The 10,738-nt window shown below is 34.1% G+C and overlaps 1 long non-coding RNA gene across 1 annotated transcript; it reads left to right on the top strand.

Moving 5' to 3' along the window:
• Positions 1-487: 487 nt before the first annotated feature.
• LOC145808001 (uncharacterized) lies at positions 488-8,260 on the top strand. The gene is made up of 3 exons (XR_014351468.1): positions 488-732; positions 1,087-2,260; positions 8,017-8,260. It is a non-coding gene; the product is annotated as an uncharacterized LOC145808001 (long non-coding RNA).
• Positions 8,261-10,738: the final 2,478 nt, after the last annotated feature.

Below are 10,738 nucleotides of genomic sequence, written 5' to 3'. Positions count from 1 at the left end.
AATATTTCGTCTCCAAATGTACCATTTTTAGAGACAAAAATAAAATTTCATCACCAATCTAAATATTTAATAAAAAAATCAGGTGACGAAATTATTTTTCGTCATTATTTATATTTTTTTTGTCACCAAAGATTTTCCCGCTATTTTTTCAGAGGGTACCAAAATTTTGAGACTTTTGGTGACGAAACAATTGGTCACCAATTATAAAATTATTAATGACGAATATATTTTTGTCACCAATAATTTTTAATATTTTAATATCATTTAGTGACAAAACTATTTTTGTGGCCAATATTTTTATCTTTGGTGAAGAAATAATTTTGTCACCAATAAATGATTTAGTTGCTAAATATTTTAGAGGGAAATGAAAATATATTGGCGCCTATGGAAGCAGATATGTTCTTAAAAAAAAGAAAAAAAACCTATTATTCTTGGTAATACACACAGACTGCACACACACACACACACACAATAATTTCTCCATCAAACCTAATTTCACACACACACACACACACACACACACACACACCTTATACTCATTCACGGGGCTGAGTTTCCTCACCGTCGTTGCTAACATTTCATTGATTCACACACATCGTCGGTGTGCCAATCGGCTCACCACCGACAGCCTTTCCTCACCGCCGCCATTGGTTTCTCCTTCCCTTGCTGCCGATTGTTAGCCTCTCCTTTCCTCACCGCCGCTGCTGTGCCGATCGGCTCACCACCACCGCTGTTAGTCTCTCTCTTTCTCTCGATGCTCTCTCTGTGTAATAATTTCGTCCGCTGCTCTCTCTCTCTGGTGTATATGCTCTAGATACATATAATATATATATATATATATTCAGCAGCCAATGTTCATCTTTCTTTGTATGTGAATTTTTTTCTCTTTTTGTAAATCCAATTAAAGCCATTGCTCTGGAAATTGAATTCTTTATATGAATTTTTTTTATTGGCTTGTGTATTGAACCAAGATTTAATCCATTAGCTTTCCTGATTGTTTAATTAATTAACCTTACCTTTTTAAATGCTTCTGTTAACTAGGGGATTTGATTATTATTTTTATTTATTCATTACATTTGTCTTCAGAAAGAAGAGAGGCCAAAACTCATCTTAGAGTAAGCTCGAAGGATGTGAAGATTGTAGATGAAGTAATAGGATATTTGATTGAGTTCATTATTGTTACGTTTGGGATTTTTTTTTTTGTTTTGTTTTTTGAGATGTTTATAAGCTATATTTTGTTGATATGCTGATTAGATTTTGGTATGAGGACAACGTAATTATTTTGGTCCTTTAATGATTGTTTTTGTTTTCTACCTTAATGATATTCGTCTTTATGCAATGAGTGAGGTTTTTAAATATTGATGTTGAATGAATTAAGACATTTTTATCTTTAAATATGAGAAGACTTTAATAGTAGCATTGAAAAAAAGGCCAGAATATTTATAATCCCTAGCCACCATCGTTATTGCCACATTATCTTAGGTGATTTTTCTTGACTTACAAGGTCTTAATTTTGCGGCCCCCTTCACTTCAATTCAGAGATTGTCTCCTGATTCATGAACAATATCTATTTTCTTTCAGCATCTTTGCCCATGGAATGCCAATTTTTTGTGTGATTGTTTTATCTATCCTTATTCCTTTTCACGAAGTAATTTTCTGTGCTTTTCATCTATTAATTATTCAGAGCTGTTTAGTATTATGATTTCTACAATCCTTTTATGCCTCAAAATCTTCTTCTGACAACTTTTTTTTTTCTCTTCTATGACACTGCATGTTGTCCTTCATTGACCCTTTGAATCATGGACTATTCTGTTGTCTAAGCCTCTAATAACCTTTGGCCATGTTTGTTTGGATGGACATGGGCTTAGGATTGGATTAATAGTTCAAGAAATCTATTAATCCGCTGTTTGGTTAAAAAATTGAAGTATGGATTAATAATCCTTTCGGATATGATGTCCCACATTTGATGGACTATTTAATCCTACAAAGAGGGGTGGGATATAAATTGGGAGATTAGCCAAAGTCTGGATTAACTCATCAAATGACCAAATTAACCCTCACTATATATCATATTTGTTGATTATTTGATTCTACAACCTTCACTTCTTCGACATTACTGTGATGAGATGAGAGTCTTCAAAGTTCATCGCCGAGCTTGAGCCACTGATCATTGATTTGGAGCCACCATTTACAAATCTGGAGCAACTGTTCATCGATTTGGATCCACCATTTGTTGATTCACTGATCTCAACAAATTTCAGTGAGTAATTCTTTTTTTCTTTTTTTCCGTTGATGTTCGGTTTGAATTAAGGTGCTATTACGTGGTTTGATTTGCTATGAATCTTTGTTTTACATTGGTGTTGTTATAGTTATTGCTCTTTCTCTCTCTTCATCTTCATAGATCCATATCTAGGGTTATGAGTTTTTCACTCACATTGAAATCTCAGATTTGTTGATTGTGAGTTCATATTGTTAGATTTGTATGTCTTTGAGAATCTTATTACCAAAGTGAATGTTGTTATGAAAGTGGGCTTGATAACATCCTATATAAGGTGAATTTCCTGTATTAGGTAATCGACAATCTAAAGGCCTGTTAAGGTGAAGTTTCTGGATTAACCTCAAAATTATGTGGTTTGATTTTGGAACCATGTCCCTAGTTTAATCTCAAAATCCCTTTCAGAGTACAAATCAATGTTTTGTGGTTTGATTTCAGAAATTAATTTCAGCATTTTCAAACCAAATGCAAGTTTCTGAGCTACTAGTTTTGTGGTTTCAATTTCGGAAATTAAGTTTAGCATTTTTTGAACCAAATGTAGATTTTCAAAGCTATAGATTTTCTGATTTTTATTTCAAAAATTAACTTCATCATTTTCGAACCAAATAAAAGTTTCCCATTTCGGTTTGTGGTTTCGATTTCGGAAATTAAGTTCAGCATTTTTCGAACCAAAAGTAGATTTTCTGAGCTATAGGTTTTGTTGTTTTTATTTCGAAAATTAAGTTCATCATTTTTTAACCAAATCAAAGTTTCCCTCTTTCGGTTTTGTGGCACTACCACAAAAATATACTTTAGTGGCACTACACTAGTGGCATATTTTTAAAAAATGTCACAAAAAATGATATTTAGTGGCACGTTTTTTAAAAATGTTACAAAACGACAAACATAAAAGGCTCTAGTGACATTTCAATGAACAAGTGTCACAAAACTACAACAAAAACATACTTTAGTGGCACTACACTAGTGGCATATTTTAGAAAATGCCACAAAAATAATATTTAGTGGCACGTTTTTGAAAAATGCGACAAAACGACAAACATAAAAGGCTCTAGTGACATTTCAATGAACAAGTGTCACAACACTACAACAAAAACATATTTTAGTGACACCATACTAGGAGCATGTTCTTAAAAAATGTCACAAAAAGAATATTTGGTGGCATTTTTTAGAAAAATGTCATAGAGCCACAAACATACAAGGCTCCAGTGGCATTTCAATTAAAAAAAGTGTCACTTCACTACAACAAAAATGTCACTACAACAAATTTACACTTTAGTGACACCACACTAGTAGCATGTTTTTAGAAAATGCCATAAAAATAAAAATTGGCATTAAATGTTTTAGAAAAATGCCATAGAACCACAAAACATATAAGGCTCTAGTGGCATTTCAATAAAGAAATGTCACATCAATTTTATGACATTTTATAAAATAATGACACAAAAAATTATGTTTGTGACATTTACCAACAGATGCCACTAAACTTTAGTTGTAATGGCATTTTTTAAAAAATGTAAGGACACTATGTAGGTGCAAATTACTTTTTAGGTGAAAAGTGTCATAAACAAATATTTTATAGCATTTTGAGAAATGCCACTAAGCCAAAAACTTTCCAAGCTTATAATGACATTTTTGAAAAAATAAAAAATGCCAATATATTTTCTAAATTTTTAAAATGCAGTAAATGATTAAAAATAAATGAATTAAACTCAATATACACTACCGGAAAAAGCATATTCGGCGACTAAATTTCCTGACCAAAAAAATTTGGTCACTGAAAGTATAGCTTTCAGCGACCAAAACAGCATTAGTTGCCAAAAGTAAAGCTTTTTGGCGACTAAACAATTTTAGTAGCCAAAAGTCTACAATTGGCGACTAAAACTAAGTTTGGTCACTGATTATATGGGTTTTAGTGACTAAAAAATTTTTAGTAGCCCAAAGTAAAGCTTTTTGGCGACTAAAAAAATTTAGTAGCCAAAAGTCTACAATTGGCGACTAAAAATAAGTTTGGTCGCTGATTATATGGGTTTTACCGACTAAAAAAATTTTAGTAGCCAAAAGTAAAGCTTTTTGGTGCCAAAAAAAATTTTAGTAGCCAAAAGTCTACAATTGGCGACTAAAAAATAAGTTTAGTCGTCAAAAGTGGTCATTTTTAGCGCGGCAGGACTAAAATCCTAAGGCGGGAATAAAATTTTTTGGTGATCAAAATTTTGATAGCTGAAAGTGCATCTTCGGCGACCAAATCCGATTTTGGTCGACAAAAGTTAAGTTTTTTAGCAACTAAAAAATAATTAGTAGCCAAAAGTATAGAATTGGCGACTAAAAAATATTTTTAGTCGCCAAAAGTAGTCTTTTTTTATTTTGGTAGTAAATAGTTTATTTTACATAAATTATGTTCAATAAAATAATTATGTTTATACATATACTTTTATATTAATATGGATGTATGTACTATATAAATAATATATGTTGCATATATAATCATGTGGTGGTATAGAGGTATACTGGGAAGAGTGTGGTGTATAAGGTTTATGATGCGGAAGGTTGGCGGTTCGAGTCTCCGCAAGAGCGAATCAAATTGTTCTACAACAAATTATCGTCATGAATGGCACTTGATAGCGTCACGAATAGTGCCTACCATGACATTAAAGTGTCACTGAAAGGTTTTAGTCTTGATGGTGTAATGACACTTACAAGTGTCACTAACTCCTTTTTTAATGGCGCTTGATAGTGCCACAAATAATATCTACCATGACATTAAGATGTCATTGAAAGTTTTCAGCCATGATGGTACAGTGGCACTTGCAAGTATCTACTGTGGCACTCGTATCTACCGTGGCACCGATAGAAGTGGCACTTGTTCAAAATGCCACAAGACCAAAAAATGTCATTAGAAGAATAGTTTTGTGGCACTTTCAAATGTCACTAAACTAAGAAAATGTTGTAGTGTGGTTTTCATTTCGGAAATTAAGTTCAGCATTCTTCGTGCAAAATGCAGATTTTCTGAGCTATAGGTTTTTTGGTTTTTGTTTCGAAAATTAACTTCATCGTTTTTGAACCAAATCAAAGTTTCTCTTTTCGTTTTTGCAGTTTTAATTTTGATTCATCGTCATTATTTTCGAACCAAATCTCCATTTTTTTTGAGCTTTATTTCTTTTTCTCTTCCTTATTGATGTAGTGAAACCTTCAATTTCTTGTGGCCGATTCAAAAATTAAAGAATGTCCTTACTATCCACTGGAATGGAAAATTAAGGAATTAAAAAATATGGTTGCAGTTAATGAGTTTTATAATTTTTGTCTTTCAAAGTTACTTTAAATAGAAGACTTGGGTAGTGCTATGAATCCAATGATATTGGCAGGCAAAAATTATATATATATATATATATATTTTTTTTTTGAACTCCTTGATTCAAATATATATATATATATATTGATGGCCATCATCTGCTATTTGTGATCAATGTGTTTTCTTGACTGCCAGGCTATGACTTGGATTTAGGTGGTAGGATCTGAAATAGGGCATTTTGATATCCTTTCATCTCATCACTAAAGAGGGCCTGCAGCTCTATTGTGTCTTTTAGAAATTACACTGATCACCATTTTATGTGATTTAATGCTTCTTACCCTGGAAACGTTTTCAGTAGATTCTTATTTGACTGCATTTTTAAAAGTGAGAAATAGAAAGTAGGATCCACAGGGATGAACTTCCATACAAAAATTGTTGATAATTGGAACAAGAACTGCAGTCAACCCAGGTGTACCTTTCACTTGTTGTGAACTCATGATAATTATAATGCTTTGCACGTTTGGAGGAAAATTTTTCTTGTTATTACTACTATACACCAAGTTATGCCTGCATAAGTCATCATGGGGTTTTCTCCCCCTCAACTTCTCTATTCAATATCTGTTTTCTGTGTGAATATATTTGTTCTTTGTTATACATTTGTGCATAGGATGTCTATGTTGGAATATGGAAATAATTTAGGATCTCATAAATTCTGTATTATGGGATATTAGGCTAGTTTTTAGTGATTATTATTTTACCTTCCAAAATTGTAATCTCTTCAATTCAGTATATATATATATATATACGAGGCTAGTCATGGATTATGATTGAGCCATTCTTTACCCTCTTTTGTCTAAAGTAGAGATGCAACTTTTTGCTTCATTGAACCAGAGGGTACAATTAGGGATGATGTACTTGAAAAAAAGAAACTAACAATAACTACCTGTATAGCTATGTTCATTATTGTATTCAATTCTATCTAGAACAACCCTTTACCACCACCAACAACAACAAAAAAAGAAGAAGAAAGAGAGTCAAGGAATCTTACAATTGGAGAGTGGTTTTGATGGTGATGGTGATGATCACTGTGGTTGGTGTCTATAGTAGTGGTGGCGGCTGAGGAGATAAGCTCTTCTTCATTTCCAAGGCTGGCTCTTGACACATCCCTCTTGTTTTGTTTCCTCATTTCTCTAATTTTTGAGAAATCCAGAGAGTAGTCTGGCAATACACCCTTTTGATCCCAGTCACCAAACTGGGGAACTGATAGCCATGGTGTGTTGTTCTATACAAAATCCAATAAAATAAAATCACTTTATTAGAACACCAAAAGGATAAAGGATTCTTCCAATGCCCAATATACAATTTCCATTAAGGGACACCATTGTTTCCAAGAACCATTTCAACAAGATAAAATTGACAAATAATAATGCATCCTCCTCAGTAACAGGACACAGGATGGGATTCCCTATACCTAAAATTCATGTTTCTATGTATCCAAAATGTATTCAATGCACTCTCAATCACATGGATAATCATATCTCAAAATTCCTGTGTTTTTGGACAACAGAATTTGCATCTTTTTTTTTTTTTGGGGGGGGGGGGCGGGCAATATAGAGCATGAAAAATGTCATATATGGGGAATAATTAGATCAAAATTATCTCACTTCCAGCTATCTCTTTTTCTTGTTTGAATTTTCAAATCATGTTAGTAGCATTGTCAAACTCCAACATTTATCTTTTTTTCACGTGTAGATTTTAAAAAGAAAGAGAAATGATAAGGTAAAAAGAAGCTGATCATGACATTCACTTATAATTTCAAACCCCCCACTCCACCAACAAAATTAAAATATGTAACTAAAACAAAGAAATAAGGTCACAACTTTGACATATTCACTATTTAAGAGAAAAGGTCCATAGAGTGTTTTTTTTTTTTTATATTATATGTAGGGTATTTTTTATTTTATTTTATATGTATGACATCTTGAGTGAATTTACGTGTATCATATTCTCATGATAACTTTTATTTAACTAGAAGCCTAATGCATTGTTCTTGGTTTGTATTCTAGTTTATTATTCCAATATCAAATGATTCTCTTTCTTCTCTTTTATTTATTTATTTGAGTGTCTAGTATGGTATGAATGTAACTATTCATGGTAAGCACTTGTTACAAGTATGATGTAGTTTCATTTGATTTGTACTTGGAACTTGTATTAGCTTGTGGATGTTGAACCATGTTTTGCAAAAATTGTATGGTTTTTGTTGGTGATTGCATATTTTTTAAGCGACGATATTTTTTTGTCTCATGGATTTGTTACATGCATGTATGGGTATGAAATTTTTTGATTATTGAAATCCACAATCCATTTATGTATTGACTTGTTTTGGTACAGTAGCAGGTTGATAATCATATAATGGAGACTAACATGCACACTTTTCTTTGTTCTTCTTTGCTAGGCATGGATAGTGAAGTGTCTAGTTCTCATAAAAAAGTAAAGGAGAAAGTTGATCCGTCAAAACCAAGGCGATTGTGGAGCCCACGAGAAGAGCAATGTCTTATTAATGCCTTGATGCACATTGTTAACAATGGAATGAAACAGGACAATGCCTTCAAGGCCGGCTACCTTATGAAATTAGAGAAGAAATTGTTGGAGATGCTACCCGGGACAAACCTTCGCGGCACTCCCCACATCGAATCAAAGATAAAGATATGGAAGAAGCACTACAACTGTGTAGCAGGAATGCTTGGTACTAGTGGTTTTGGATGGAATGACACCGAAAAAAGAATTGATGTTGAGAGTGATAGTGTATGGGAAGCATATGTTCGGGTAAAATACTTTCTTTTAAGTTACTTTGTATAAGTTATTAATTTTTTAATTCATTTTTCTTTAATCTTAAGTTGGAGGTATTAATTGAAATTGGTTATTGTAGAGGAAGAGTGATGCGAAAAACCTACGAAACAAAAGTTTTCCGTATTTCGACTCATGGATCCAAATATTTGGTAAGGATCGAGCTACCGGGGAGTTTGCTGAAGGGCCTACTGATGCAGTTGATGCTATAAATGCTGAGGAAGAATTATTGTTCAACAGTCTTGTAGATGATTGTAACAACCCTCGTACTGTTTACTGATTTATGACCGATTGATTACCGTTAATCACCGATTACTGTTAAACGAAGCTGATAATGACTGATAACTAACTGATAATCGAACTGAATGAAATACTGAACCGACTGACTGGAGTTGAAACTGAATTGACTGAGTATATGTTAGTTAATTGCATTCTATCTGTTTGATTGTCTGATTATCTGTTCATGTTTATATGTTTAAACTGCTAATTGAAGGCCTTATCGGCGGCCGAATTAGAAACCGATTGAGGTTCCGTGACCCTCATAATTAATGTGATTTTATGGTATATTTATCTGAAAACTGATTAGGTATGATTAAATTAGATTAAAATAAGCCAATTAAAGAGTTTGCCATAATTACCATTTTGCCACTTAAGTGGCCCACTACTTGGATCATCTTTGATTCTCATTATGCTCACACATACACATTTCATCAGCTCTTGTTGAGCACACCACCGACTAGAGAGGGAGAGGTAGGGAGTTAGAGTGAATTCACCTTGAATTCCTTGGAAACTTGAAGAATTGCTTGAGGAATTGAAGTATAGATTGCATATTTGAGCTCCTAGTCTTCTAATTCAAGCTCTAGGTAAGGATCTTATCTTCTTATTGATGCTATTGAACTAGTTCTTGCATGGTTCATGCTTCATTGTAGAACTAAGTCATGATTTGGGTCATTAATGGTGAATTGAAGCTCATTTCTTGCATGCATGGTTGAATTAATGAGTTTTGAGTTGAATTCATGGTAAATGGTTACATGCATGTCCATGTTGTAAGAGTAGACCATGTTTTCATCTTGTTTTGAAAAGAATGAGCTCATTTGAACAAGCTTTGAAGCTTTGATTTGGTTTAAATCCTTGCATGTTTGCATGTTCTTCACATTCTTGAAAATGGGTTTGAATATGGTTCTAATTGACTCACCTTTGGGGCTTGAATTCATAAATCGAGCTTTGAAACTTGTTATACATTGAATTTAATGATGTTTTCCAGAATTTGGGCCCAAGAGGTCGAGTTTGGAGTGGTTGAATGCTTGGTTTGAGCTTGGGAGGCAAATCTGGAAATTCCAGATTTGGCTTCCTCGCTCGAGCGAAGGATTCCCCGCTCGAGCGAGCACCTTTGTCCAGGGCTCCGCTCGAGCGACCATCGAGCGACCATCGCGCGTAGAATTTCAGCATCCAGTACTTTTACTGTTTTGCAGACCGCTCGAGCGAAGGATTCCTCGCTCGAGCGAAGCCTTTGATTTTGGACTTACGCTCGAGCGTAGAAGGTCTCGCTCGAGCGAGGCTCCTATTTTCAGCAAACTTTGCGAAATGTTTTCTAAGTGTATTTTTGCATCCTCATCCCATCCTGGGCATTCTTAGGCCTAGTTTAAGACATTTAGATGAGGATATCATTGTGGAACACACCAAGGCAAATTAGGGATTAAGTTATGAGTTTTCCCAACTGTGTAGCTTAGTGTGTTCAACCTGTGAACTGTGTAGGGTTGGCAACTGGGGAGACACGCTCTAGCATACTGTAGCCCAGAACTCTGTGAGTAACAATTGTGTAAAGATATGTTCAACTGATTATCTTCTGAATACTGAACTGAACTGTTTACTGAATTGGTATTATTTACTGAATGAATGTATGTCCTTTATTTCTGAACTGTACTGTGGCATCCTTAGTATCTACGGTTTACTGTTACTGTTACTGTCACAGAGATCTCTGTCGGTTTCCTTGTGGAACCACTACTGTTTACTGACTGATGGCCATCATTACTGTTCGGTCTTTTAAGACCTACTGTTACTGTTATGCTAATGGATGTACCACATATGACTGCTTACTGTACTGAGCAACTGAATTACTGATTGAAATGAACTGTTTTCATTACTGTAAGGACATTCATTCTAAACCCCTTTACGCTTTATGTTATTCACTGGGCTTTAGCTCACTGCTCATATATATATGTAGGTGTACAGGCACCAGACCGCAGCTAGAGGCGTCAGGGTTACTCCAGTTTTGTCAAGCCAGCCTTTGCGCCTCACTGTGAGGTTCCGAGTTGCCATGCCATGGCTTA

The sequence above is a fragment of the Camellia sinensis genome, chromosome 14, assembly GCF_055761805.1.
Source record: "Camellia sinensis isolate YWXY chromosome 14, ASM5576180v1, whole genome shotgun sequence".
In the NCBI taxonomy this organism is placed as follows: Eukaryota; Viridiplantae; Streptophyta; class Magnoliopsida; order Ericales; family Theaceae; genus Camellia; species Camellia sinensis.
Note: the sequence above shows the minus strand (reverse complement) of the source record. Positions and strands in the feature narration are given on the sequence as shown.